The sequence below is a fragment of the Acinonyx jubatus genome, chromosome C1, assembly GCF_027475565.1.
Source record: "Acinonyx jubatus isolate Ajub_Pintada_27869175 chromosome C1, VMU_Ajub_asm_v1.0, whole genome shotgun sequence".
Taxonomy (NCBI): Eukaryota; Metazoa; Chordata; class Mammalia; order Carnivora; family Felidae; genus Acinonyx; species Acinonyx jubatus.
In genome coordinates this window covers 127,688,601-127,713,116 of record NC_069381.1, presented here as the reverse complement: position 1 = coordinate 127,713,116, position 24,516 = coordinate 127,688,601, and the positions used below count along the sequence as shown (strand labels likewise).

The window sequence follows — 24,516 nt, the reverse complement described above, 5'->3', positions numbered from 1 at the left end:
CTCCTCAGAAACCCATGATTAAAGTTAACATGACTTATGAAGCATTGTCAGGTTTTTGGGGGAAGGGAAGATTGTTCCATCATGTGCTAAGATGGGGTTCATATACAAGGCAAGTGTAGGGAGCCTCAACAGCCTTCCCTCCCTCAGGTTATGCTTCTCCTTCAACCAACATCCTAAGTTTGTTGACTGCTAAGTTTGGTTAAAAAATGCTTTCTTTGGCTATTCTGTTTGTAATATTGTTGCCAAACATCCTTTCCTAGGCAACCTACTGTGGAAAGGAATTTGTGGGTAAGAGCAAAGGTCCTGGAGTCTGACTTATTTTAAAGCCCAATTGTGTCCTCACTTCCTCTTGTTCTGTCTTGCCTGCATTCTAAAAATAGGATTTGACTCATGGCATGGAATGCGGATACTGAGACCTGGAAGATACACTGAAGACCCCAGATTCAGATCTTCTCATTTTAGAAATGTTACTTGATAGGGAACTTTTCTCCCCCAGTACCGGTGCAGCAAATCCAGTAAAGGGTTCTGCTTAGTTTCCCTTGAGTTATGTGCCTATCTTTGAGTTAATCAGTGTGTTGATGGAAATGGGTCCTATATTTGATCAGAACTGGTTCATATCCTGAATCTAATGTCTATGACATGGAATCCATTAATAGAAGAAAGTGCTCACAAAAAATGCTGGGCAATGAAAACAATAGATTTCATAATTTTCCTGAGTCATCTTTGCTGGGTCAGAAGATCTAGAAACCAGGGTACTAATAGCTCAGACAACCAAACAATTCATTATCAACAGTCTTCTAAAATTCTTAGAATTCCCAAAATCAACTTCAGGTTAAGGCATAATTTTGAGGGTGGATTTGCACATTATATAGCTGTAAAGGACCATGAGAAAGAAGATGCTAAGCAGCAAGAAGGGCCTGGGTTTAGATCCTGGTTCTGATACATACTATGACTTTATATCTTGGGACCTGAGTTCTCTCATTTGTGAAGGATTTTTGCATGGACGAGGTACTGTAAATTAAAAATTCTGTGCGTATATGATGTATTTAGTTTCTTACCCTTTGTCCCCAAATCACCAGGGCTTAACCTTTCTGAATCACAGCCTTTTGATGTCTCTTAGAATCATGGAACTACAACTCCCAAGGATAAGTTTAGAAGCTAAGTATAGATCTAGACAGAGAACCCTGTCCGGTTGGGACACTTGGGACCTAGAGTGTAAAATAAAAGTGAGTTCTCCCACTCTAGCCAAGAAGGAGAATTAGCAGAACATTGAGACTAGCAAAAGTCAAGGTGAGGGCAGCTTCTCTGAACCCCAAGTTGCTTGGGATCTTCTGTGAGCTGTCAGGTATTTCTTTGGCGCTAAGGAAACTCTGATAGTGCCTTTTACAACCCTCTGTCTCCATTTCTTGCTTGTAGGGTTCAGTAGCTACTGATTATATACTGTCATGTTTTATGGTTACAATGCTTCTGCCTATCACTCCCCTATTAGATTATCAAATCTTCAAGAATAAAAAATCATTTATTCAGTAAAACCAAATGAGAAATAGTATGTGGAGACTGGAACCACAATGTTGAGGTTTAAGTGGCAGTTTGCCACTAAGTGGCTGTATGACCCTAAGCAAGTTACTTATCCTTTCCATGCCTCAGTGTTTTCTTCTGTCAAATGGGGATAATCATAATATCTAGCTCATATGGTTATTTTGAGAGAAAAAGGTTTTTCAATGGCATGTTGCAAGCCCTTAGTGCATGCGTGCCGGCTATTATTAAGGCAACACTTACTATGTGGTAGGTGCTGTACTATATTTACATCATCTAAGTTATTCCTCACAACACCTCATGATATTATTAGTACTCCTCTCATTTTACAGATGACAAATTTGAAAGGTGGAGCTCTTTGCCCAAGGTGATGCAGCTAGAAAACGACAATGGTGTGGCTTCAGAGCTTATATTTTCAAGAATATCTTACATTGCCTGCTTACCTGGGGAGTCCCTGACTTTGGTCCTGGGCACCCAGATGCTCCCTTAGAGGACTGTGTGTTTGGAGCAGATTGGTGCTCATGGAGCTTCCAGGTTTGATTGCCATCTCACCCGCAGCCCAGGGCTTTTTTCCTGGAGCTAATTCACATCATAGTTTCACAATACAGAGCTGAATGTGGAGGCTGTGTTGAACCATTTTTTTTCCCTCCTTGTCATTTAAGGTCAGGATTGGGTACAGCATGTTGAAATATATATTGTTCACAGCCTTTTTCTGTTCACTGAACTTTCCAATTAGTGTCCACTTAAATGGATGCCGGGGAGAATTTCTTACAAGTCATGGTGTCATGTTGAATTGTGGTGATTATGAAGGCTACAGTGACAGGAAAGACCAAAGATATTTTTTCTCTCCTCATGTTGCTTGGCAAAAACTGGCTGTGAAAAATAAGCCTTGAGTTAAGAATTCCCTGATATAAAAGGACATTAAGACTTTTTTTCCCCCTTCTTGCCATTTTTTTTTGTTGTTGTTAAAAGTCCTTCTAATTTAAATGTTCCATTTCCTTGAATTTTGTTTTTAAGATTATAGTTGTATATGGCGCCCTCGGGGTAATGTTATATTGATTATCAAATGTCTCCAGTGCATTCCTGCTCTTGGTCTATTTAAGTATAGAACAAAATATCTTTCATTCTAAATGTCATTTGCTGTGAGCTATTTTCTTGTACCCAGTTGCTTTCTTTCCCTTTTGTTTATCTTATTTTGCATACACTTTCACTTTTTATAAAATTGGTTATAATATGGGATGATTATGCTGTGTTCTGAGGGTGAATTTGAACATTAAGTCAGATATTTTATTTTGTGACAGAAAGATTAGGGTATTTTCCCCCCCTTGTATTCTCCTTCAAAAAAAGAAATGCCCCAGTCAATGAATAATTTAAGTCCTTGAATTCTGAAGAACATTTTTGAGTATTTCATGGTACAGGCATCTTTATTTTATGTTTCCTTCCCTGAGGCAGGAGAGGTACCCGGTATTATAATATGAACTCAATCAGTCATGTCCTTTCCCCCAGCTGCACGGTGATAAGAGTCTCACCTCTAAGAGAATTTAATTCAGGGACAGGAAGAGAATTCAAGGAAGGCCGCTGTCACCCTTATTCAATCTCCATTGCATTTTATGTTAAGTCTAGGACCACAGGCTTCAGCTTTTCTCATGCTAAAACCAAGAGGGACTGGTTTTCCTGTGAAAATACAGTTGTCTCTGGAGTTTTTCTGGGGATCACCAGGTTGTGATCAGGGGTTTAGAACAGGCTGTCCGCCTAATTCCCTCCTGGTTCTCTTAACAGATCAGTGGAAGGAATTGGGTACAGGAGTGTTTCTAATTCTACTTTGGTTCTGGTCTCTAGATCAATTTTATCGAGATTTATTGCGACATACTGGCTATCTCAATAAAAAGATGCATGTGCACATTAAAGAAATGTGATGAGTTGACTTATCAGCAATTCAGAATATAATGGTTGCAGAGGATTATTTATGCTGAACTGTGTTCCTTGCCAAGTTTCAAGGCTATTTCAGGGTGTGGCAAGTCACTGCTATAGCTAGTCTGCCTTTTATTTATTTATTTATTTGTTTGTTTGTTTGTTTATTTATTTATTTATTTTCAATATATAATTTATTGTCAAATTGGTTTCCATACAACACTCAGTGCTCATCCCAACAGGTACCCTCCTTATGCCCATCACCCACTTTCCCCTCTCCCTCACCCCCCATCAACCCTCAGTTTGTTCTCAGTATTTAAGAGTCTCTTATGGTTTGCCTCCTTCTCTCTCTGTAACTTTTTTTTCCTCTTCCCTTCCCCCCTGGTCTTCTGTTAAGTTTCTCAGGATCTACATATGAGTGAAAACACATGCTGTCTATCTTTCTCTGCCTGACTTATTTCACTTAGCATAATACTCTCCAGCTCCATCCACGTTGCTACAAATGGCCATATTTCATTCTTTCTCCTTGCCAAGTAGTATTCCATTGTATATATAAACCACATCTTCTTTATCCATTCATTAGTTGATGGACATTTAGGCTCTTTCCATCATTTGGCTATTGTTGAAAGTGCTGTTATAAACACTGGGGTACAAGTGCCCCTATGCATCAGCACTCCTGTATCCCTTGGGTAAATTCCTAGCAGTGCTATTGCTGAGTCATAGGATAGATCTATTTTTAATTTTCTGAGGAACCTCCACACTGTTTTCCAGAATGGCTGCACCAGTTTGCATTCCCACCAACAGTGCAAGAGGTTTCCTGTTTCTCCACATCCTCTCCAGCATCTATAGTCTCCTGATTTGTTCCTTTTAGCCACTCTGACTGGCATGAGGTGATATCTCAATGTGGTTTTGATTTGTATTTCCCTGATGAGGAGTGTCTAGTCTGCCTTTTAGAAATGTATTGGACCTCCTTGTAAATTGGCTGTTTGGAATTTAGGAGTATAACAGTCCATAGAAACGTTTTTTTCCCAAGTTTTTATTTAAATTCCAGTCCGTTAACATACAGTGTAACATTAGGTTCAGGTGTAGAGTCCAGTTATTCATAACTTACATAAAACACTCAGTGCTCATCACAAGTGCCCTCCTTAATCCCAGTCCATAGGAACATTATTAAAAATAGTGACATAATTCCTAGGCTAGCCTACTAAAATCTGTTCAACTCCCAATGCAATTGTAGTGTGGTATAACAGTACAGCAAAACCAACAACCACTTATGCTTGGAAATGTTTTTGGATTTCCAGTTACCTCCATTGTGGTCCTGGTTTTATGATCTGATGTTTTCCTTCCACTCCCACCAACTCCACCACTTCCCTGGCTTGCTACAAAGAGACATTTACTTCTCCATCTCATGCCTTCAAACTCTACATTTAGTCTTTGTCAATTCTTTTCAGATGTTCAATGTGCCATCCTTCTATCAATTCAAGGCCCTCATTGTGTGTGTGTGTGTGGGGGGGGGTATTAAACTGAAATCAGTTCATCTGAATTAAGGTTTCTAAATCTTTATTCATAATTAATATCAGCCTATAGAATAAACCTATACATATAAATACAAACTTATTAAACCAAAATTGTAAAATTACCACCAACCTAAAACCAAATGACCAAATAAAAAAAAAAAAACCAACAACAACAACAAAACAAGGCCCTCAATTTTGCTGGCCACTCTACCTGAAACGCTCCGTCATTCATGCTTCTATTGGCTAACTCCAATTTGTCCTTCAGTAGGGGTGTCACCTTTCTGTATAAGTTCCATGGTTCCTCCTTCTCATGTTTCAAGTTTATGTTAGGTCTCCCCACCTTGAAACTGTCCAGAACCTCTGAGAGTGTAGTTAGTGCAAGGAAGAGAGGATGGCCAGTCCAGCAGCTCTACTCACATGGAGAAACAGCTGCTGTTTCTATTGGCTGTTGGTGGTACTTATTGTTCCTCAGGAGCACTGGTCCTACAGAGATGTCAGAACCTGCTCTTCCACTCCCCTGACAATGACAATGAGACCCCTCCAGGGACTTCCATGTGTTTTTGAAGAAGGGTGACACACCAGCGCCAGTGCTAAACTCAGTCACAGCTGCCCCACTCTTGGCTCCCAGGGTTGGATCCTAGTGCTCAGTTTTTCCATTCACATGGATAGCTCCCTCCCTGAGGAATGAGTTCCCACTGACACTGGGTCAGGACTGATCTGTCCTATACCTCACAGATCCAGACTAGTCTCTTCCTTCTCTCCCCAGGGAGTTACATCTAGTGAATGAGCAGTGTATTAGTTTCCCAGAGCCATTGTAACAAATGAGCACACACTGGATTGCTTAAAATAAGAGAAATTTATCTTTTCACCATTGTGGAGGCTAGAAGTCTGAATTCAATGTGGCAGCAGGGCCACTCTCCCTTCTAAGACTCTAGGGAAGAATCCTTTCTTGCTTCCAGTAGTTTTCTGAAAGTTGACAGCAATCCTTGGCATTCCTTGGCTTCTAGATATACCACTCTAATCTCTGCTTCTATCTTTAAATATCTTTCTCCCCTCTGTTTCTGTGTCTCTGTGTCCTAATTTCCTAAATCCCATCATATTGGGTTTAGGGCCTGTCTTAATTCATTGTGGCCTCATCTTAACTTGATTACATCTACAAAGATCTTGTTTCCAAATAAGGCCACATTCAGAGGTTCCTGGATGAACATGAATGTTGGGGAAAAACTTTTCAACCCAGTATAAGCAGTTTCACCCTAAATGTTCACAATCCAAATGGTCTCGTTATACCTGTTTTCTCCACAAAATGGCAATAACTTCCCACACTCCCTTAGAAGGTTACTTCTAGCAGTTATAAGATGATTCATCCTCATAAAGGAGATTCCCCAAAAAGGCTGAGAGGTAAGGAGGCAACTAGAGTACAAAATTTAAGGAGGTACTCATTGTCTGTGTCATGTAGATTATAGGGTTGTGCTTACATGAGCCTTAAATTTTGGGTATAGATCTCTTCTTGCCTCACCCAAGTCCCAACACTATTCCCCAAGGCAACACAAAGAATATACCCATGAAAATGGCAGGTGGGGTGAGCAACTTTCCTGGTATCTTTATCAACAAAAAGAGAAAAAAGTCTATAGTTTTCATTTGTGGCATATCACCCTGAGACAAAATGATAACAAATGATGGGGTGATTCCTCTGTGTAAGCACTGAGCTAAGGTCTTTTTATATAATTTATTCCTCAGAACCCTAAGAATGTAATAATATTTTCCCCATTTTATAGATGTAGAAGCATAACTTCAATTCTCTTTCATTTCATAACACTTTGACTGCCACAGTACCTGACACAGCAGGTATTCAAAAAATGTTTGAAAAAGAAATCCTGGAATATTTTGAAGAGATTTTTTTATTTGACAGCTAATCATAGTGGTTCTTTTTGTATTCATCTGCTTAGGCTGCCATAACAAAATACCTTAGACTAAGTGGCTTAAAGAAACTTATCTTGTCATAGTTGTGGAGGCTGGGAATTCCAAGATTAAGGTGTTGGCTGATTCAGTTTCTGGTGAGAGCTCTCTTCTTGGTTTGCAAATGGTCACCTTCTTACTATGTACTTGTATGGCCTTTCTTTGGTAAGTGGAGAGAGAGAGAGAGAGCACATGCGAGGTCTCTGGTGTTTCTTCTTACAAAGGCACTAATCCTATTGGGTCAAGGCCCTACCTTTGTGATTTCATCTAACTTTAATTATTTCCTTTCTCCGAATACAGCTGTACTGGGGTTAGGGCTTCAACATATGAATTTTGTGGGAACACAAACACTGATTCTGTAATACTTTATGTCAGATATTGTTATGGACACTAGCATGTAGAGATGAGTGAGGCATCATCCTATTCTTAAGGAACTTAGAGTCTATTGGAGCAGTTCCCAACTTGAGGATGTGGAACAGGGAAGGAACATTGGAATTACCTATGAAGCTTCTCCCAAACTGACTGGAGGTCATTCTAGGAATCACAAGATTTCTCATCTTAAAGCTTGCTTACCCTGAGAAGTACATCACTTCCTAATCCCCAAGTGACCTTCTGCCTAAGCCATGAAAATGCTATTATGCAAATCTCCCTCCTTGTCCAATAATTGAGTTGTGCTTAAGTGCTGTGTAACAACCTCGAATTGTGCTATTTCCTTAATAAAAAAAAAGGAGATGTATTTTGGAACATTTTTCCTCTGAAATCCCTCTGCATTAATTAGACTTAATTGTGTAAAGTGATTTTATGATTAATTAAAAATCTAATAAATTATTAATATTCTAATAATGAGGACTCACTAGCATAAAATATTTAGGATTCCATTTTTTTCCATAATTTATTTGATATAATTTGATTATATTTGATATATTTTATTTGATATAATTTATTGTCAAGTTGGTTTCCATACAACACCCAGTGCTCATCCCAACAGGTGCCCTCCTCATGCCCATCACCCACTCTCCCCTCTCCCCCATCCCCATCAACCCTCAGTTTGTTCTCGGTATTTAAGAGTCTCTTTGGTTTGCCTCCTTCTCTCTCTGTAACTTTTTTTTCCCCTTCCCCTCCACCCTGGTCTTCTGTTAAGTTTCTCAGGATCTACATATAAGTGAAAACACATGTTATCTGTCTTTCTCTGCCTGACTTATTTCACTTAGCATGACACTCTCCAGTTCCATCCACGTTGCTACAAATGGCCATATTTCATTCTTTCTCCTTGCCAAGTAGTATTCCATTGTATATATAAACCACATCTTCTTTATCCATTCATCAGTTGATGGACATTTAGGCTCTTTCCATCATTTGGCTATTGTTGAAAGTGCTGTTATAAACACTGGGGTACAAGTGCCCCTATGCATCAGCACTCCTGTATCCCTTGGGTAAATTCCTAGCAGTGCTATTTCTGGGTCATAGGATAGACCTATTTTTAATTTTCTGAGGAACCTCCACACTGTTTTCCAGAATGGCTGCACCAGTTTGCATTCCCACCAACAGTGCAAGAGGTTTCCTGTTTCTCCACATCCTCTCCAGCATCTATAGTCTCCTGATTTGTTCCTTTTAGGCACTCTGACTGGCGTGAGGTGATAGCTCAATGTGGTTTTGATTTGTATTTCCCTGATGAGGAGTGATGTTGAGCATCTTTTCATGTGCCTGTTGGCCATCTGGATGTCTTCTTTAGAGAAGTGTCTATTCATGTTTTCTGCCCATTTCTTCACTGGGTTATTTGTTTTTCGGGTGTGGAATTTGGTGAGTTATTTATAGATTTTGGATACTAACCCTTTGTCCTATATGTCATTTACAAATATCTTTTCCCATTCTGTCAGTTGCCTTTTAGTTTTGTTGATTGTTTCCTTCGCAGTGCAGAAGCTTTTTATCTTCATGAGGTCCCAATAGTTCATTTTTGCTTTTAATTCCCTTGCCTTTGGAGATGTGTCAAGTAAGAAATTGCTATGGCTGAGGTCAGAGAGGTTTTTTTCCTGCTTTCTCTTGTAGGGTTTTGATGGTTTCCTGTCTCACATTCAGGTCCTTCATCCATTTTGAGTTTATTTTTGTGAATGGTGTAAGAAAGTGGTCTAGTTTCATTCTTCTGCATGTTGCTGTCCAGTTCTCCCAGAACCATTTGTTAAAGAGACTGTCTTGTTTCCATTGGATATTCTTTCCTGCTTTGTCAAAGATTAGTTGGCCATACATTTGTGGGTCCAATTCTGGAGTCTCTATTCTATTCCATTGGTCTATGTGTCTGTTTTTGTGCCAATAGCATGCTGTCTTGATGATGACAGCTTTGCAGTAGAGGCCAAAGTCTGGGATTGTGATGCCTCCCACTTTGGTTTTCTTCTTCAATATTACTTTGGCTATTCCAGGTTTTTTTGTGGTTCCATACAAACACCACTTCTATTATTTATTACAAAATCTGATGAAAATATACCTGCAAGGAACTCCACACTTAAAAAAAATTTTTTTTAACGTTTATTTATTTTTGAGAGAGAGACAGAGACAAAGTGCAAGTGGGAGAGGGGCAGAGAGAGAGGGGCACACAGAATCCAAAGCAGGCTCCAGGCTCTGAGCTATCAGCACAGAGCCCTATGTGGAGCTCGAACTCATGAACTGTGAGATCATGACCTGAGGTGAAGTCGGACGCTTAACTGACTGAATCACTCAGGCACCTCCAATGAACTCCACACTTTGATCATGGTTTCATTTTATTCTATATCCCTGGCTCACTATTTTGGAAAGGAACTAGTAAGTTTGTTATATTGAATACGTCACAGAGAGAGAGGAAGTGGGACTTACTTCACGTGTTTAAGAATCTTTCTGTTCATATCTAGCAGGAATTGGAGGGAATGAATGACCTTCCTGTGTTCTCATTTAGCTTCCTAGAATATCAAATGATTCCTTAGATTATAAATTTCATACACTACAATATGTCAGCATCTAACGCAATGCCTTAACACAGAGAAGATGCTAAAAAATATTTGTTGAATGAGTGAATAAATAGCAAATCTGCTATTTAGCCCTCTTCTTTCTCTATGAAATTGGCTGTTCTATCAGTAAGAGAAATAGAAATTGTTCAATGACTTCAGAAAAGGGCCTAAAAAGATGATTCCTTTCATTATATGGGGAGATTTGAAATGTGTGTCAATAAACATGTATACACATATTATAAATATATGTATATGTTGATGCATATAAAATATATACAAAATGTATTATATTGAAATTTAAATTTATTCATTTAGAATTAATCTTTTATGATGCTACAGATACGTATCTGTTAACAACAAAGTTCTAGAATGCTGTCCCAGAATGTTTTCCCACAAAAATAACTCCCTAGCTACTGGACAGAACTGAAATGTTTTAGTAGAAAATAGTATGCAAATACAGAAGAACACTGACTTTTCTTTTTTTGGGGGGGTTGGGAGGGTAGAGAATATAATTAGTTTGTATGTTAATACACTGCCAACTTGCAAGGAATAAACAACTTTGTTTGCTTCCAAAATGTGCTTTTATTACTTAGCAGATTCAACCTGTATTTAATCAGACTGCTAAATATTTCTTCTTGTAATGGTGTTAGAAAGATAATAATGTCCTTAAGGAGTTTTCCTCAGGCAGTAAGTATTTGCAAGAAAACATATATACTTATAACATGCTTTTTAATAATTGGACAGGATTTTCCCAGCATTCACCCCCTAGGTCCTAGAAATATTTTAAATAGAACCACAAGATTGACTTTACCTTAGACGTAACATCTATTGATAAGAAGTCATGCTAGAAACTAGAAAGGCAAAAATTGTTTTGTTGCCAATCAGTGATGTTTCAATTTAAACTTAAGTTGTTTGGTACATAAAGTGCCTCAGTTACTACTAGTGATTGATGGGGGTTGTTCTTCAAGTGCTAAACTGTAAAACTATTTTATATAGCTGAAAGATAAGATATGGTAATTTTTTTTCTCACTGATTCAGAAAAAAAAGTAGTTTAAAAAATAAACTCTGAACTTGAAGAGTTATTTCTGTGGAAATGAAGAAAACAACTTAGGATATTAAGTATTAAAAAATTCACACTCTGAATCTCGAAGCAATTGTAAAAATGTATTCATATTTCTAGGTGGTACATTTTCTTTCTTTCTCTCTCTCCCTTTTATTTATTTATATTTTATAATGAGATGCACCAAGTTTATTTGGGTTAAGTAAAATTCCCTACTTTCAAATGTATGCTGGAAGGGAGCTTGTCTTCTATGTTAATGTTAAAAAGGCTAGCAAAGCAATTTTGTGTTTTGAGAGACTTTTCAGCTTCACTGTGACTGTATAAAGAATGAGAGGAAGATGATGTGTGATTTGACTAGGATTGCCGTTGCTTGCTGGGAGAGCAGTAGCGATCATTCTTCTTGATAAAACTGGACAGAATTAAATCCTGCTTCCTGTCCTCCCACCCCCTGTTCTGGTATTCCTAAGGTCCAATGTAGAACTCAGGGAAAGCACTGGAACTACTTCAGTCTCCAGTATTGTGTGCCTTAGAAGAGCTGTGTCCTTAAAGACTTGTTTTGGAGGAAGCATTGAGGGGTTTCCAGTGCTGAAATCTCTTGTGAAAATGCGGACACTTTAGATAGTTTAGATAGTTAAGTAGTATCTAACTATCTAACTCTTTTGAGCACAGGCCCTAGTTAGAGCCCAAACAGCAAGGAAGTGTTGCTTTCCTTTCCCATTAACACTTATTGAGTGCCCATCATGCATCAGTTGTGGTGGGATGTGATGGGAAGTGCAATTGCTAAGGCTTAGTCTCTTCTTCCAAGGAAGGGTGGGGCAGGAATTTACCTGTGAATATGTGAAAAGCAGGAATAAGACAAAAGGGAGAGTTGGGGCTTGAGGCAGTTGAGGATACCTGCCAAATCCTTCAAATTCAGTTGTTTACCAATATTGTGGTGGCCAAACAGATTAATCCGTGGCATGATTTTTGACCCCTGGGCTGGCTATTTGGTTGTCTATCTACTTTACTATAAAACTTAATAGTATCTCCAGGTGTTTCTCTCCTTAAATATCTCTGAAGCTCTCCAGGAGACTATATAGTGTTCATGAACCATTTCCTACCATTCTCCCATGCTGCTTCCTGCTGGGGGAGCAGAAACTGATGCCCTCCTTGAGGACAGCCACCATATTGACCACTCTTTCTGAGACCTCCATGCCACCATTAGTGGATCTAGAAATCTACCACCGATGGCTCTGCATTCCTTCCTGCCATGAACATTAGCTGATTTGTCCCGGCAACAGTAGCTTCATGAGTGGTAAAATCTCTTTCAATTCAGAGCCACTCACCCTGTGGCCCATAAAGTACACTCGTATTACCAAAATTAATTGTGCTAATAGTAATTGAATTTTCAGTGTTATATGTGGGGAGAACCAGAAGTCTCAACTCACCCATAGCTTTGATAAAGAGACGTACTCATGCTTCCAGAATACTTCTATCTTGTATGCTGTATTCCCTCTCAGAGGTCTTTTTGCTCTTCGTTAGAATCTGCCTTGGGCCAGACCCTTGCCAGTTCATTGACTTATTTTAATACCTTTGCATGTCAGCAGAGAAAGTTCTTAGACTCAGATTCATTACCCTTTTTTCTAATAAGTCTTATTTGTTATGTTTTCATTTGTTTTCACAACTAATTACAGAGAAGGCAGGCTGCTAATCTGGCAGCATCAAAAGATGAAATGAATGCACCTGGGTTTATTGGGAAAGGTATGCTAGAATTCAATGGGTAAGTAGAGTTTAAGCCCTGACCCCATTCGTAATGCCATATGACACTAGTCATTGAAAAAAGATTTAACAGAAGTTAGCAAGGGGCTAGGAAAAAGCAGTCAGCAAGAAGTGGTGTGGCCAGGGAAGGAAAGCTCTGTGACAGAGGTAATGAATTGTGATGGATACAGACAATGGACTGGAGAAACATCTCTTTTGCATGGTGATTATGTGTCATGAGGAAAGTGATGGCATTTGGGAATGGGAGCAGTATCATCAGAAATTAGAGATAAAAAAAGATGAAAAAAATAAAAAGAAATTAAAAAAAAAGAAAAAAATTAGAGAATATCACTGACAGAAAAATTAGGAGGGCTCCTGAGTTTGATTCCCTTCCTTGTTTTTACCCAAAGCCAGTAATATATATGAGCATTTTGAAACTATTCCCCAAAGTATTTTTAATGATTATAATTCATAATTAGTTCAACTTTAATATCAGTTCTAAAGAAATGACAGTTTTCTTGTGCTTTACAAAACTATGTTATTATTAATTAACTACTTTTGAATATATTAGGTTTATTCTGGAGTGATGTTAGAAATTCTCCCACCCCCCAGCATTTTCTTCTGTAAGTGTCCAATGTGTGCGTCTTGGGTCTTTAGAATTTTAACCTTTTAATAGGGGTTAATAGCAGAGACGTTAATTACATTACATTATGGAACAAAGGGGTTGAACATGATTCCATTACTACTTCCACACATAGTAAGATGGTGAACAACAGAACTTACCCTTATTTTGCAGATAGAGAAGGAGGAGGCATAGAGTATTAGCAGAACAAGGTATCCAAAAACATGATTGTGGACAACTGGTGGCTGCTAGCATGATCACTACTACCAGGGGAGGGACCACAGGACCACAGACTATAACAATAGGAAATTCAGTATTCCCTGAGATGATTTATCTCAGTTCAGGCTGGCAGCCCTGGGAGAACAAGCCCCAGGAAGGGGAACTAGGGATGTGGGGATCAGAACTACAGTCCTGAGGAGCGGGGGTGAGAGAAAGGCACTAGGGAATCCTTGAAGGATACTAAAAGAGATTTAAGTATACAGAATAAAGTAGGAAAGATAGGGTCAGGGCTTGAAAGAACCATGAACTGAATTCATCTGTAACATTCTCCATACGTTCTAGACAGCATCATCATCAAGTACAGGGATTTGGAGCTCGTTCCAATTCGTGAACCTTGGGGAATTCCATTTTGCTTGACTGGAATTACTCCATATTCACTGGTACATGACAATGAGCACCCTCAGACTTAAAACTGACAGCACATTCTCCAGTGTCTCTTCTCTTCTCTTCTCTCACCATGTGATTGTGTAGCTGTGCTAAAAAAGAGACTGATTAATATACTAGTAAGTATTATTTGAATATAAGACTATGCTAAATACATCATACCTATTGCCTCATTTAATTCTTAAATCTTAAAACTACATATTAGGAAATTGAAATAGAGGAATTGGGATTTGGGTCATCTTTCTTGAAAGCTCTTAACCGGGGTGCCTGGGTGGCTCATTCGGTTGAGCGTCCAACTTCGGCTCAGGTCATGATCTCACAGTCCATGAGTTCGAGCCCTGCGTCGGGCTCTGTGCTGACAGCTTAGAGCCTGGAGCCTGTTTTGGATTCTGTGTCTCCCTCTCTCTCTGACCCTCCCCCGTTCATGTTCTGTCTCTCTCTGTCTCAAAAATAAATAAATGTTAAAAAAAAAAAAGAAAGCTCTTAACACTTGACGTTTTTATATATAAAAATGCTGTGTGCACCACACTCCCCCCCACCCCACAAAGTGGAGCAAACAGTTTCTTACCCTACCTCCTTTCCAATTATTCAGTTAACAAAGTGTTTAACATTGACATTTTTGAGACTTCCTTTCATGTTGATTATAACGTATTAGTAATTTACAAGAGGAAGTTCCCTAGTATAGCTGTGCTTTTGGACATCTCCTGTGGGAGATGATACAACATCATATATAATTATATAGCCCTCAGCTTCCCATAGATCTTGGTTTAAATCAAGTTTTTCATTATATCAGATGTGTATCCTCAGGAAAGCCACTCATCTTCTCTGAGCCATTTTCCTCATCTGTAAAATAGGGATAATAAATAAAATAGAGTTATTTTGAAGATTAAATGAGATCATGTGTATAAGGAGGCATGGTTTCTGCTTCATGCAGTCTTGAGCCTGGTAGGGGTGGGAAACAGACAAACTGATAAAACCAAAACAAAGATGAAAACTACCCATAATAAATGTATTAACAAATTATAATGTATTGTGAAAAAAATAATTTTATTTGAGACATAAAGGGTGCAAGGTATATGATTTAAATTGTGCTTATCCTTTATCTTAAATACAACGGGAAGTTCTTGAAGGCTTTTAAGAAAAAGTGACATAATGGGATTTTCACTTTAAATCAAAAAAATTTTTAATGTTTATTTATTTTTCAGAGACACAGAGAGACAGAGCATGAGCAGGGGAAGGGTAGAGAGAGAGGGAGACACAGAATCCGAAGCAGGCTCCAGGCTTTGAGCTGTCAGCACAGAGCCCGCTATGGGGCTTGAACTCATGGACTGCAAGATTATGACCTGAGCCAAAGTCAGAGCTCAACCAACCAATCCAGCCAGGTGCCCTGCAATTTTCACTTTCAATTGGTCATTTGGGCTGCCATGTGGAGAATGAATGGAGGAGGGAGGAGGGCAAAAAAGGGCAAATGCTGGGAGGCCAGGTAAGCAATCAGAATGAAAAGAGAAATGTAAGTAATTTAAGTAATATTTTGAAAGTCAAGTTAACCAGATTTTATAGTGGACTAAATATAGGAGTCAAGGAAAAGTGGTAAGGTATCAAGGACAATTCTCAGATTTTTCTGGCTTTAGCAGTATAGAGATTAAGAAATCGAGAGAGGAAGCAGATTTGGTGTTAAAGAAGGATGATCAAGAGATCAATTTTGGAGAGGCTAAATTTTAGAAACATCTGAGATATTTGAGCAGATGTATAAGCTAGGGAAGAGGCTATCACGTTTAAGGTCTGTACTGGGCATTACATTCAGGAAGCACCAAAATTTGTATGGTTTCATAGCCATAGGAAAGGATGAGATCACTGAAGGAGTGTGTAGAGAAGGGGGTAGAAAAATTAGCCCTAAAGATACCCAATATTGAAAGGTAGAGGGGCTATTAAAAGAATAGAAAGATCTTAGGAGTGACAAAAATAGAAAGAAAATGAAGATTTACTGTCTGTATGGCACAATTTTATACTGCAATAGAATATTTAATTTTCTACTTCTTCTTACCTAGTTGTATTATTTTTCTAATGAGATGAACATTTTTAGGTAAAGATTATGATTCTTCCTCCTCTGGGTGCTTTATATTGCAAGGGCCCAAGAAATATTTTTGATTGATTTGAGAAGAGATGATAAAATAAAGATTCTAACTTACATCAGAACACTGAAAGTGATCTTACCTTACATATCAAATACTTATAGTCTTTAATGGACCATTAGGAAGACTTTAACTCATCTCTTTGCATAAGCGAGAAGGAAACTTTCCATAGCAAAACCATTTTATTACTTGTCTACTTAAATCAGATATCTTATTTGTTAGTCGATTAGGGCCATTCAATTGCAATAAAGACTCTAAATCAGAGGTTGACAAAATAGGCAAGTATCTGATTATGTTTCTGGACTTATTCAATGGCTAATCAAAACTATAATCTTTACTTGATTACATGTAAGAGGGGGTAACACTTCAGTTTTCTATCAGTTAATCATGAAACCAAAAAAAATCTGTTAAAATACTTCATAGCCTTTATACCACCTGCCCACAGGTACACTAATTACTGGAAGGCAAAAAAGAAGAGTAGGAAGAAAGATTATTTCTAAGAGGATTTTAGCTTTGACACTTATTTAAATTATGGCTGCATGATTGTCGAGACAGATCCACAGAATAAATGAAAGCATTTTAGTGGAAGATGACACTTAAGTTTAAAAGTAAGAAGTATAGGTGGTTGTGTTTATCATCTGACTATGGTGACACTCTCACCTCTGATTTTCCATCTATTTAATCTGGGGAACTGGACATTTATGGGATGAGCCTTCTAATCAAACAAAACCAATACCAAAATCACAGCCCCCCAAAACAAAAACACAAAAATCTTGTTCTTTGGGTAACATCTATTGTATTGCTCTGGGTTGATTCATATAAATTTTAAGGTGTGTGTGGTCTCCCTTAGATTCCTAACATTAATGAAAAAGTAGTCAACATGGGCATCTGGGTGGCTCAGTTGGTTGAGCATCTGACTTTGGCTCAGGTCATGATCTCACAGTTTGTGAGTTCGAGCCCTGCGGCGGGCTCTGTGCTGGCAGCTCGGAGCCTGGAGCCTGCTTTGGATTCTGTGTCACCTTCTGTCTCTGCCCCAACCCAGCTTGTGCTCTGTCTCTCTATATCAAAAATAAATGTGAAAAAAAACTAAAAAAAAGTAGTCAACAAATAATATTGTTTCTTAATATTTATTAGTATTTTAATATAAAGCAAAAAATGTCCTATAATCCCATTTTCTAAGTAATTATAGTAGACATGGAAAAATAAGTAGGAATATATGAATACTAGCAGAAAATGGAAACAATATGAAGAAGTATAAAGTGAAATTAAGAGCCCAAATCCACCCTTCCTTATTGAAGGTTTTTGAATAGTGCATGCATAGCTTCCAAAAAGCATATATGTGTATATTGATTCTTTCATTCATTCAACAGATACTTATTGAAGATTTATTATATAAGTGTTAATATATGGTTAATATATACATAAGTATAATGTATATACACATGTCATTCAATGTGTTATATATGACACACATATATGTGTATGTATAATGTATTAATATACAGTATATACATATATGTACACATAATACATTACATCTATAAGATAGGTGTATGTGCCTTCATACACATATATGTACCCTAGTATAAACAGAAGTGACTAAAAATGATTTTCAGTTATTTAGATTATCTGCATACTGGAGATTTTTCTAGGGAGACAGCTTGCATAATTTTTTCTCTATTTTATTTTTATTCAGTCTTATCATTTTACTTTTTTATTATTTTTCTTTCTCCAAATTTTTATTTAAGTTCCAGTTAGTTAACTACAATGTAATGTTAGCTTCAGGTGTAGAATTTAGTGATTCATCACTTACATACATATATTTTTCTTACCTTTCTTCCTTTTTTTCCCATCTTTCCTTCTTTCATTTCTACATTTCCAAATGATACATGATATAGTAGACATTATTGTCTTCTAATTAATTTACAGAATATGCCTCTACTTTCTCATTTTAAATATGATTTTTAAAGATATTTGTTATAATATTAAGGATATCATAGGGTCCTGGAGCCAGAATACCTGAGCATAACTTCCTAGATGATGACCTTGAGCAAGTTTTTCTGAGTCTTTGTGGCTCATTTTCCTTGTCTGCAAAATAGAGGTAACAATAGTGCTGATTCGAAGGGTTGTTGTGAAGATTAAGTGAGCATTTTCCCCCAAACTCCTCAGGGAGGGGTCCATATGGCGTCGTTTTGCATTCCTGTCAACTTAAAGGGAAACTTTCACAGTGTCCAGAGTCCTTGATGTCCTGCAAATGAAGGAGGAGTATGTCCTCAAATTCCTTGCAGCAGGAACCCTCTTAGGTGGCACAGTACATCTACAAAGTGATGTAGATACAAAGTGATGGTATCAACATCATAAACCTGGGAGAAGCTTTTGCTGGCAGCTCGTACTATTGTTGCCACTGAAAACCCAGCTGTTGTCAGTGTCATAACATCCAGGAATACTGGCCAGTGAGCTGTGCTGAAATTTGCTGCTGCTACTGCAGTCATTGCTGTTTCTGGGGGCTTCACTCCTGAAAGCTTCACTAACCAAATCCAGGCAACCTTCTGAAAACCAAGACTTCTGGTGGTTACTGATACCAGGGCTGACCACCAGGCATTCACAGAGGCATCTTATGTTAACCTACTTGCCATTATTCTGTGTAACACATTCTTTCCTCTGCACTATATGGACATTGCCATCCCTTTCAACAATAAGGGACTTCACTCTGTGGGCCTGATGAGGTGGATGCTGGCCCAGGAAGTTCTGTGCATGTGTGGCACCATTTCCCATCATGTGTGATCTCTATTTCTACAGAGATCCTGAAGAGATTGAAAAGGAAGAGCAGGCCACTGCTGAAAAGGCTGTGACCAACGAGGAATTTCAGTGTGAAAGGACTGCTCCAGCTCCTAATTTTACTGCTACTCAACCCATAAGTTGCAGAGTGGTCTTCGACTAAAGGTGCGGTTCCCGACTAAAGACTGCTCTTCAGCTCCCACTACTTAGGCCACATGGATAGGACCAGTGAGTGGTCTTAAGCTGCTTTTTCACAAAAGCAAACAAGATGGAAATAAAGTTTACAAAAAATAAACAGTTAAAAAAAAACAACGAAATGAGTACGTGTAAAGTGACTAGAACAGAGACTAAGGGCTCAGTACCCCAGTACGTGTTAGCTATTGCTATTTTCCTTCTAATCTTCACTTGCTAAAGATCTTTTTTGTTGCTGTTTTAAAATATGTAATATGGGTTCAAATTTGTTAATTGCTCTTGAGTCTTTGCTTCCTTTTTGCCTGCTCTGCGTTTTTGCCTTTGGAAAAAATCTGCCTTAAAAGAGTCAGTTTTCCTACTTATAAGATCATCTAATTACCACTTTGCCTAAAATAAAACCCTCTTGAAAGTTTTTACATTCATTTGGTAGCTCCTAATTTCTGCCATATTTTAAACTATATGCAGTCTTTGAAATTAATGTACCTAAATATTTACTATGACAAATAGCTGTAAGAAATAAAAAATAATCAAATTTACAGCATTTTGTGCTGAGACTGTTTTGTATTTCTTCGGTAAGCCTTCTTATTTGTGTCCATTTTCATGACTTAAAAACTCTTTTTCCTGAACAATATTTCATTAATGCAGCATATTTCTAATATTAACTCCTTATTAGGTGAAATATTTCATATAAAATATATAATTTCCAAGGTGGTTACGTTATATAATTTATTATGATATAGCTCTGACAAAATAATAGACAAAATGGAGCATTATAACTCTCTTTGAAGCACTAGTGCAATTTAGTGTAAAAGTCTGGGCATATATGCTCTCTGTAAATTACTGCATATTATAATCCAGTACTATTTTATGAATTAGAGATCTTTTCCAAAATCTGAGTTTAATGAAACTATAATTCATTTCTCACGTCTTTGGTAATATCTTTGATTAATGTCAATTCCTCACTAAACAGAAGCTAGTATTTGGTTGATTTATAAGCATTTAATAAATACACCAGACATACAAAACATAGAAAGTTAGCATTAATTTATAAAGACTAATCACGAAGATAGAATATGAAATAGCTTTTACAAAACTGTCAGATTTGATAAGTACTTGTTACTAGAAACCAATTTTTGAGGTGGGATTTCTTGAATAACTGATAAAAATTGTTTTCAATATTCAATAAAATATTAGAATGTGCCTCCCAAGAGTATACACAATGCCACCATTCATGTAATGCTGCAAAAGTAATGATTTTATGTATTTGCAATAAGGACTCATATTGGAAATTCCTTAATAAAAATAAACTATAAGATTTTCTCAGAGGGGTGCCTGTGTGGCTCAATCAGTTAAGCATCTGGCTCTTGATCTCAGCTCAGGTCTTGATCTCAGGGTCATGTGTTCAAGCCCTGCATTGGGCTCTACAATGAGCGTGAAGCTTACCTTAAAAAAAAAAAATTCTTTAGATAACAAAAAGATGGCGAGAAAAACATTGGTCTCCAAAATGATTGCAAAAAAGACATTGTATTTAAGAAGATTTGTGTGTTAGACAATGAGATGGAGTTTAGCTTTTAAAACAGCTTATTTTGGAGACAATGCTTAGAAATAGGCCTTTTCAAAACCAGATAATCAAAGAATGTTTTATTAAAATTTGTTTGTGACCAATTCAGGTATTCATTAAAAAGTGAGATCCTTTAGGATTGGATTTTTGTCTGTTTTGTTTCCTACTATTTCTCCAGTACCTAGAAGAGCTGGGGCTCATAGATATTAACTGAATGAATGAATATATGAACTTGTTAATAATTATGTTTACATTTTTCCAGGCCAAAGTTAATGGAGCAAAATTAAATGCAATAAAACTTTGGGATCTTGACGATACTTTGGTGTGAATATTGAAGCTGATCCAAATAAATGCATAAGGAAGACTTTGACCTGTCTTTGATTAATCCCTGAGCAGATGTGGGATATCTTCCAGTTAGTTTTATGTCCTTGTAAGGTGTGATTTTTATGAGAGTGCTGTCTTATAAAACCCTACCGCTACTGTTAAGGTATACGGGTTGGTTTTTAACAACACAAAAGAGCAGAAGTCCAGGGGCTAGAGAGCAAACTCATTGCCCCGTGTAGCTGTCAAAGCCTAAATGAGAGAATTAACCTTTAAAGAAGATTTATTATACTTTGAACATTCATTCTTATTTCCACAGTCTTAAGCCTATTCCTTTATTAATTATGCCAGCATAGAGCTAACCCTTATAACTGAACCAGCTTCACCTCTTTGGTAGAATTAGGCTTTATCATGATGATACTGGCTTATACTTAAGAGTACTACAAGAAATGGCCCTAAAATATTGCAGTTGTGTTTTTGGTATGTTTGTTATTGATAAGTATTTTATTACATTGTACGAGGGGATTTTGTTTCAGCTTTCATGTCAGGACTAGCTGCTTTTATCTAATGGACCTTATACATTGTTTGATGAATCGGCTACTATGGTTGCATTTTTATGTTCTCTGTTAGCTTAGAGATAAACTCTTAGGCCACCTATTGCAATACAGTTGTTTTGAGCTCAGGGTATACTTGCGTGTGTGTGTGTGTGTGTGTGTGTGTGTGTGTGTGTGTGTGTGTGTGTGGTTTTGGCATTAGCTTCACCTCCAGCACTGTTTTATGCCTTATCCTTATTTTGCTTTCTATTTTCTCAAACACATTTAAATTATTTTAATAAAATATACCTGTTCTTATAAAGTAAAATTAATCAATTTTAAATATGTGGGATTATAAATTATAGCTTAATAAAAACAAAGAATTTTATTTTATAAATTATGAAAAAAGTAAATTAAGAGAAGTGATTGGGTTATAAATGACTACAAATGGCAAGGTGATTTCATCATTATTAAAAAGCACCAAACACCCTATAAAGAACAGCTCTTCAGGGACTCCTGGGTGGCTCAGTTGGTTAAAGCCTCCGACTTCGGCTCAGGTCATGATTTGACAGTTCGTGAGTTCGGGCCCTGAGTTGACCTCTGTGCTGATAGCTCGGAGACTGGAGCCTGCTTCGGATTCTGTGTCTCCCTCTCCCTCTGCCCCTCCCCCACTTGCACTCTGTCTCTCAAAAATGAATAAATGTTAAAAAATAAATTAAAAAAAAGAACAGCTCTTCAAAAAAAATATCTTATAGGGAAAGAACTTTAAAATACCTCTTAATTTTGTTCATTTGTTGTTCAAAGCTACTCTGATAATGAAGGTGAGTGTGGAGAGGAAGGACAGACAATGCCAAAGGAATAAATGAATAAACAGATGGATAGCATCGATACAAGAAAGAGATAAAGATCTTTGAGGACTTTTAGCTGCTCACTATGTGCTCTTCAGTGCATTCTGAGATCTTGGATATCCCCAGGGAATAAGTGAAGTCCACACTCCGTGGGAACACTTTCTAAGTTGATGGGAAGGTGTTGTTGAAAAGATATGTCAGAGCCACTAATCTGAATCTCTCTTCTGTCTGTGACCATGTCTCCTCACACTAGACTTCAGGTTTCTGAATTCTCATGGAGGTGACTCTCATGGTCATCTGAGGAACCCTACTATTCACTCCTTAATTACCTGACCAAATACCACCCCCTCAGAAGAGGGGTTCAATCTGACTACAGTAGCCTGGGTACATCTGTGGATACTATCTTAGCCTCGTATTCTGTGCAAGACAGATGAGGCTGGATATGCGGATTTAGAAAAGGCTTCAGGATAACCTGTCTGCCTGAGTCAGCAGAAGGGTCAGTCCTTCAGGCCCCAAGGGAAAGCTTAGCCAGGCGGGTTGTAAATGGCCAGGGAAGTTTTTGCAAGGTTGTATTTCTTTGGGACTGGAACGCAGGTGACCTTAAGATTCCTGAAAAGGTTCTGAATAAGTAGTATATTATGGCTTTACTATACCATATTCCCCCTTTTCTCCTAAGAACTCAACCAGACACTCCTCATTTACTGAACTCGTAAAATTTCCACTAATGGATGGAACTAATTGTCCCCTAGCTCAGACCTGGGTTCTGCTGCCTCTACTTTTTACTATTATAAGTAGGATTGGGGCCAAATCATTATAGATGGTGCCAAGGTGTCCAGTTATGCACTTGAGAGGTCAGGGAGTGCCTTTCTCCCCCCTTGTAAAACATACCAATCTATATCTTAAAAGAGTTTAGTTTTGAAGTGCTACATAAAGCCATAGTGTTTTCTTAAAATTTTTATTTTGAAGAGTAAAAAATTAGAATGAAAATTGTATTTTATTTTGAATACACTCTCTGGTATGAAGCTCTGGTGTTATTAAAAAATATTATTGGGGCGCCTGGGTGGCGCAGTCGGTTAAGCGTCCGACTTCAGCCAGGTCACGATCTCGCAGTCCGTGAGTTCGAGCTCCGCGTCAGGCTCTGGGCTGATGGCTCAGAGCCTGGAGCCTGTTTCCGATTCTGTGTCTCCCTCTCTCTCTGCCCCTCCCCCGTTCATGCTCTGTCTCTCTCTGTCCCAAAAATAAATAAACGTTGAAAAAAAATTTTTTAAAAATATTATTGATTCAGTAGTCTTGGACTCCTTATCATAGAATACCATTTCTTTGGATTTGTTAGTTTTTTTTTTCCTTCCAATTTTAAAGTAGGAAAGAAGGGAAAAATCATTAAGAATGTCAACATTTAAGCATACCATTGCTCAAATTTTGAATTTTGACATGAAGTAGAGCCTTGTTGCTAGGTAAGGAGGATGGAAAGAAGAGAGGTGGTACGAACATAATCTCAATTACCTTGAGAGCTTTAAAAAATATAGTATTCTTTTTTTTTTTTATTTCTTACAGTTTGGGTGAGAGACATGAGGAAAAGAATGGTAGTAGTGAGTAAATATTACTTGTGCATTCCATTTTTCTGGCTAGAAAGCATTTGACAGTTTGAGATAAGATATCGACTAATTTACAAATATTGTTTGTGCTGGGCCTCAGCTTATTTGCTCTGAAATCCATTCATGTTTACTTAGTATTACTGGATGCAGAGCGTGATGGGGGAGGAGAAGCAATTCCATGGTTTCAAATTCCTCCAGGTAACCTTGGCTGTTGGACTACAATAACCTGCTGCCTCTAGGCCTCCTCCTCCTCCTGCTGCTGCTGCTGCTGCTGCTAGCAGGTTGCTTCACCATCCCATTTCTCTTTCAGCTCTTTCATCACCTGGGGAACCAATTGCCAGTATTAAGTTTCCTCTGTTTTAAATACTTAGAGTAATTTTTGTTTTCCTTCCTCAAACCTAATGATATACCATTATAACCTTTAACTTGTGCATAAAATAAAGAAAAACTAAAAAAGTAAGTAACTAAAACTTCCCCATTAGTTAATGTTCACTCAATCACAAGATGGAAGAAACCAACTTCCGCGAACAAGGCAGTGTATTTAGTGGCTCTCCTAACTAAAAGACTAAAGATTCTAGT

At 37.8% G+C, this 24,516-nt stretch overlaps 1 long non-coding RNA gene and 1 pseudogene across 2 annotated transcripts in view; both read left to right on the top strand.

Annotated features, from left to right (window-relative positions):
• The window catches only part of LOC128314017 (uncharacterized), a 124,075-nt gene extending 109,946 nt beyond the window's left edge, over positions 1-14,129 (top strand). For both annotated transcript variants that reach the window (XR_008295303.1, XR_008295302.1), the window contains one exon: positions 13,876-14,129. This is a non-coding gene — a long non-coding RNA (uncharacterized LOC128314017). The remainder of the gene's footprint in view (positions 1-13,875) is intronic.
• A 1,272-nt stretch (positions 14,130-15,401) lies between these two features.
• On the top strand, positions 15,402-23,589 carry LOC106986101 (40S ribosomal protein SA-like; annotated as a pseudogene).
• The last annotated feature ends 927 nt before the right edge of the window (positions 23,590-24,516 follow it).